The sequence below is a fragment of the Candoia aspera genome, chromosome 10 (assembly GCF_035149785.1).
Source record: "Candoia aspera isolate rCanAsp1 chromosome 10, rCanAsp1.hap2, whole genome shotgun sequence".
In the NCBI taxonomy this organism is placed as follows: Eukaryota; Metazoa; Chordata; class Lepidosauria; order Squamata; family Boidae; genus Candoia; species Candoia aspera.
In genome coordinates, this window is record NC_086162.1 from 26,427,124 (window position 1) to 26,433,673 (window position 6,550).

Below are 6,550 nucleotides of genomic sequence, written 5' to 3' on the forward strand. Positions count from 1 at the left end.
CTTCACCAGATGGACAACACCGAAATCAGATTGATTACATCCTTTGCAGCCAAAGGTGGCGGACATCTGTACAGTCAGTAAAAACAAGGCCTGGAGCTGACTGTAGTTCAGATCACGAACTTCTTCTTGCACAATTTAGGATCAGACTAAAGAGATTAGGGAAGACCCACAGATCAGCTAGATATGAGCTCACTAATATTCCTAAGGAATATGCAGTGGAGGTGAAGAATAGATTTAAGGGACTGGACTTAGTAGATAGGGTCCCGGAAGAACTCTGGACAGAAGTTGGCAGCATTGTTCAGGAGGCGGCAACAAAATACATCCCAAAGAAAGAGAAAACCAAGAAGGCAAAATGGCTGTCTGCTGAGACACTAGAAGTAGCCCAAGAAAGAAGGAAAGCAAAAGGCAACAGCGATAGGGGGAGATATGCCCAATTAAATGCAAAATTCCAGAGGTTAGCCAGAAGAGATAAGGAATTATTTTTAAACAAGCAATGCGCGGAAGTGGAAGAAGACAATAGAATAGGAAGGACAAGAGACCTCTTCCAGAAAATTAGAAACATTGGAGGTAAATTCCAGGCAAAAATGGGTATGATCAAAAACAAAGATGGCAAGGACCTAACAGAAGAAGAAGAGATCAAGAAAAGGTGGCAAGAATATACAGAAGACCTGTATAGGAAGGATAACAATATCGGGGATAGCTTTGACAGTGTGGTCGGTGAGCTAGAGCCAGACATCCTGAAGAGTGAGGTTGAGTGGGCCTTAAGAAGCATTGCTAATAACAAGGCAACAGGAGATGACAGCATCCCAGCTGAACTGTTCAAAATCTTGCAAGATGATGCTGTTAAGGTAATGCATGCTATATGCCAGCAAATTTGGAAAACACAAGAATGGCCATCAGACTGGAAAAAATCAACTTATATCCCCATACCAAAAAAGGGAAACACTAAAGAATGTTCAAACTATCGAACAGTGGCACTCATTTCACATGCCAGTAAGGTAACGCTCAAGATCCTGCAAGGTAGACTTCAGCAGTTCATGGAGCGAGAATTGCCAGATGTACAAGCTGGGTTTAGAAAAGGCAGAGGAACTAGAGACCAAATTGCGAATATCCGCTGGATAATGGAAAAAGCCAGGGAGTTTCAGAAAAACATCTATTTCTGTTTTATTGACTATTCTAAAGCCTTTGACTGTGTGGACCATAACAAATTGTGGCAAGTTCTTAGTGGTATGGGGATACCAAGTCATCTTGTATGCCTCCTGAAGAATCTGTATAACGACCAAGTAGCAACAGTAAGAACAGACCACGGAACAACAGACTGGTTTAAGATTGGGAAAGGAGTACGGCAGGGCTGTATACTCTCACCCTACCTATTCAACTTGTATGCAGAACACATCATGCGATAAGCTGGCCTTGAGGAATCCAAGGCTGGAGTTAAAATCTCTGGAAGAAACATTAACAATCTCAGATATGCAGATGATACCACTTTGATGGCTGAAAGTGAAGAGGAACTGAGGAGCCTTATGATGAAGGTGAAAGAAGAAAGTGCAAAAGCTGGTTTGCAGCTAAACCTCAAAAAAACCAAGATTATGGCAACCAGCTTGATTGATAACTGGCAAATAGAGGGAGAAAATGTAGAAGCAGTGAAAGACTTTGTATTCCTAGGTGCAAAGATTACTGCAGATGCTGACTGCAGTCAGGAAATCAGAAGACGCTTAATCCTTGGGAGAAGAGCAATGACCAATCTTGATAAAATAGTTAAGAGCAGAGACATCACACTGACAACAAAGGCCCGCATAGTTAAAGCAATGGTGTTCCCTGTAGTAACATATGGCTGCGAGAGCTGGACCATAAGGAAGGCTGAGCGAAGGAAGATCGATGCTTTTGAACTGTGGTGTTGGAGGAAAATTCTGAGAGTGCCTTGGACTGCAAGAAGATCCAACCAGTCCATCCTCCAGGAAATAAAGCCAGACTGCTCACTTGAGGGAATGATATTAAAGGCAAAACTGAAATACTTTGGCCACATAATGAGAAGACAGGACACCCTGGAGAAGATGCTGATGCTAGGGAGAGTGGAAGGCAAAAGGAAGAGGGGCCGACCAAGGGCAAGATGGATGGATGATATTCTAGAGGTGACGGACTCGTCCCTGGGGGAGCTGGGTGTGTTGACGACCAACAGGAAGCTCTGGCGTGGGCTGGTCCATGAAGTCACGAAGAGTCGGAAGCGACTAAACGAATAAACAACAAAAGAAATGGGGTGGCTGGTCTTAATGTACCTTTAAGGTTACAGCACGGCTTAGAACCCGTTCCTGGATCACTGCCTTTTCATGGTGAAAGGACTTGAGTAACTCAATGAAGCCATGAGCTATGCTGTGCAGGGCCACCCAAGACAGACAGGTCCTGGCAGACAGTTCTGACAAAATGTGGTCCACTGGAGAAGGAAATGGCAACCCACTCCAGTGCCCTTGCCAAGAAAACCCTATGGACAGTATCAAAAGACTAGAAGATATGACACCAGAAAATGAGCCCCTCAGGTCAGAAGGTGTCCAATATGCTACTGGGGAAGAGCTGAGTGCAATTACGAGCAGCTCCAGAAAGAGTGAAGTGTCTGGGCCAAAGATGAAAGGACTCTCAGCTGTGGATGTGTCTGGAAGTGGAAGTGAAAGAAAAGTCCGATGCTGTAAAGAACAATATTGCATAGGAACCTGGAATGTAAGATCTATGAATCAAGGTAAGCCGAATGTGGTCAAACATGAGATGGCAAGATTGAACATCAACATCTTGGGAATCAGCGAACTACAGTGGATGGGAATGGGCGAATTTAATTCAGGTGACCATTCTATCTACTACTGTGGGCAAGAATCCCTTAGGAGAAATGGAGTAGCCCTCAGGGCCACCACCAGGGTCTGTGTCACCCAGGGCAAACATGGATTCCACACCCATTTTGGCACCTCCTCAGCACTCACTTTGGCGCCCCCCCAGCATGGAGCCCGGGGCACATGCCCCGGTTGCTCCCCCCTAGTTGTGGCCCTGGTAGCCCTCATAGTCAATAAAAGAGTGGGAAAAGCAGTACTGGGGTACAACCTCAGAAATGACAGAATGATCTCAGTTCAAATCCAAAGCAAACCATTGAACATCACAGTAATCCAAGTCTATGCCCCAACCGCTGATGCCGAAGAAGCTGAAGTTGACCGGTTCTATGAAGACCTACAACTTCTAGAACTAACACCAAAAAAAGATGTCCTTTTCATCACAGGGGATTGGAATGCTAAAGTAGAAAGTCAGGAAATAACCGGAATAACAGGCAAATTCGGCCTTGGAGCACAAAATGAAGCAAGGCAAAGGCTAATGGAATTTTGTCAAGAGAACACACTGGTCACAGCAAACACTCTTTTCCAACAACACAAGAGATGACTCTACACATGGACATTACCAGATGGTCAATACCAAAATCAGACTGATTATGTACTTGGTAGTCAAAGATGGAGAAGCTCTATACAGTCAGTAAAAACACAACCTGGAGCTGACTGTGGCTCAGATCATGAGCTTCTTATTGCAAAATTTAGGCTTAAATTGAAGAACATAGGGAAAACCACTAGACCATTCAGGTATGACCTAAATCATATCCCTTATGAATATACAGTAGAGGTGATGAATAGATTTAAGGGACTAGATCTCGTAAACAGAGTGCCTGAAGAACTATGGACAGAGGTTCGTAACATTGTACAGGAGGCAGCAACTAAAACCATCCCAGAGAAAAGAAATGCAAGAAAGCAAAGTGGCTGTCTGATGAGGCTTTACCAATAGCTGAGGAAAGAAGGAAAGCGAAAAGCAAGGGAGAAAGGGAAAGATTTAAGCAACTGGATGTAGATTTCCAGAATAGAAATATCCTCAGCTCTTCCCCAGTAGAATAGCAAGGAGAGATAAGAAGGTCTTCTTAGATGAACAATGCAAAGAAATTGAGGGAAACAATAGAATGGAGAAGACTAGAGATCTCTTCAAGAAAACTGAGATATCAAGGGAACGTTTTGTGCAAAGATGGGCATGATAAAGGACAAAAAAGGCAGGGACCTAACAGAAGCAGAAGAAATTAAGAAGAGATGACAAGAATACACAGAAGAACTATACAGGAAAGATCTTAATGTCCCTGATAACCACGATGGTGTGATCACTGACCTTGAGCCGGACATCCTAGACAGTGAAGTCAAGTGGGCCTTAGGAAGCATTACTAACAACAAAGCCAGAGAGATGAGAGTATTCCAGCTGAGCTGTTTAAAATCCTAAAAGATGATGCTGTTAAAGTGCTGCACTCAATATGCCAACAAATTTGAAAACTCAGCAGAGGCCACAGGATTGGAAAAGGTCAGTTTACATTCCAATTCCAAAGAAGGGCAATGCCGAAGAATATTAAAACTATTGTACAATTGCGCTCATCTCACATGCTAGCAAGGTCATGCTCAAAATCCTACAAGCCAGGCTTCAGCAGTACGTGAACCGAGAACTACCAGAAGTACAAGCTGGGTTTCAAAGAGGCAGAGGAACGAGAGAGCAAATTGCCAACATTTTCTGGATCATGGAGAAAGCAAGAGAGTTCCAGAAAAACATCTACTTCTGCTTCATTGACTACGCTAAAGCCTTTGATTGTGTGGATCACAACAAACTGTGGCAAATTCTTAAAGAGATGGGAATACCGGACCACCTTAGCTGTCTCCTGAGAAACCTGTATGTGGGTCAGGAAGCAACAATTAGAACCGGACATGGAACTTTCAAAATTGGGAAAGGAGTACGACAAGGCTGTATTTTGTCACCCTGCTGATTTAACTTATATGCAGAATACATCATGAGAAATGCCGGGCTGGATGAATCCCAAGCCAGAAGTAAGATTGCCAGGAGAAATACCAACAACCTCAGATATGCGGACGATACCACCCCAATGGCAGAAAGTGAAGAGGAACTAAAGAGCCTCTTGATGAAGGTGAAAGAGGAGAGTGCAAAAGCTGGCTTGAAACTCAACATCAAAAAACTAAGATCATGGCATCTGGTCCCATCTCTTCCTGGCAAATAGAAGGGGAAGAAATGGAAGCAGTGACAGATTTTATTTTCTTGGGCTCCAAGATCACCACAGACGGTGACTGCAGCCATGAAATTAAAAGACGCTTGCTCCTTGGGAGGAAAGCTATGGCAAACCTAGACATTATATTAAAAAGCAGAGACATCACCTTGCCGATAAAGGTCCGTATAATCAAAGCTATGGTGTTCCCAGTAGTGATGTATGGCTGTGAGAGTTGGACCATAAGGAAGGCTGAGCGCCGAAGAATGGATGCTTTCAAACTGTGGTGCTGGAGAAGACTCTTAAGAGTCCCTTGGACCGCAAGGAGGTCAAATCAGTCGATCCTACAGGGAATCAGCCCTGACTGCTCACTGGAAGGACAGATACTGAAGCTGAAGCTCAAATACTTTGGCCACCTAATGCGAAGAGAGGTCTCACTGGAAAAGACCCTGATGCTGGGAATGACTGAAGGCAAAAGGAGAAGGGGGCAGCAGAGGGTGAGATGGTTAGGCAGCATCATCAATGCAATGAGCATGAATCTGAGTAAACTCCAGGAGACAGTGGGGGACAGGAAGGCCTGGCGTGCTGTGGTCCCTGGGGTCAAAGAGTTGGACAACTTAACAACTGAACAACAACAATGGCTTGGAAAATGGTGACATCTCAGCCTCCCAGCTACTCTTACCAGTCAAGCGCAAACGCTGTTTGCAATCTTCTGACTGCAAGCTGCCATTCCGGAGGACAGATGGGATGATTCCAGGTGTTTTCCTTTCCCAGAAAAACACTCCTTGGCTTCAGGAAAAACCTGCCTGAGACTGAAAAAAATGCCATGTTGTCAGTTCTGACTGCTATATCCACAGGCACTACATTCAGTTTGTCATGTCCCCACTGGAAGTCCTGCACTTCTTATTTTATTTTTTAAAATTTTCCCCTCCTTTGTATATTTTTATATTATGTAGATTGCGGTGGTTTTCTTTATATAACAGAATCTTTAATAAAACGAGTGCCCAAAAACCCAACCCTTAACCATTGTGGAAGAAAGGCTTGGGTTGCTCCTTATCATGGGGAGGGCTTTCTTCCTGCGCAAAGGCCCCAGCTGGGCTCCAGAAACAGCCACTGGTCTGGCATTGACCGGGGGGGGGGGGAGGGGGGGGGAGGCAGGTGCTGTGCTCCTCACCACAAGCTCACCCCACCCCCTTCCTCCGCAAGGGAACGGCCCAGAATTCAAGACACAGAGGTGGGTCGATTCCCGCCTCCCCGCACTTGTCCTGGGCACGCACTCGTGCCCCATCGGCAGGCTGTCGGAATGGGGCTGCAGTCTGCCTTCCCTTAAGAGACGCAGATCGTAAGGTGGGGCTCCCATGGGTGGGGTTTCCATGACTTCCCCTCCCTGCTTAGGGAAGGAGATTCCTCTATTTTTACACAGGGTGTGTATATCTCCAGTTACATTGACCCCCAATAGGCAGAGGAAATGGTCCCTCTGAGCTGATGAAGAGCTGCCAA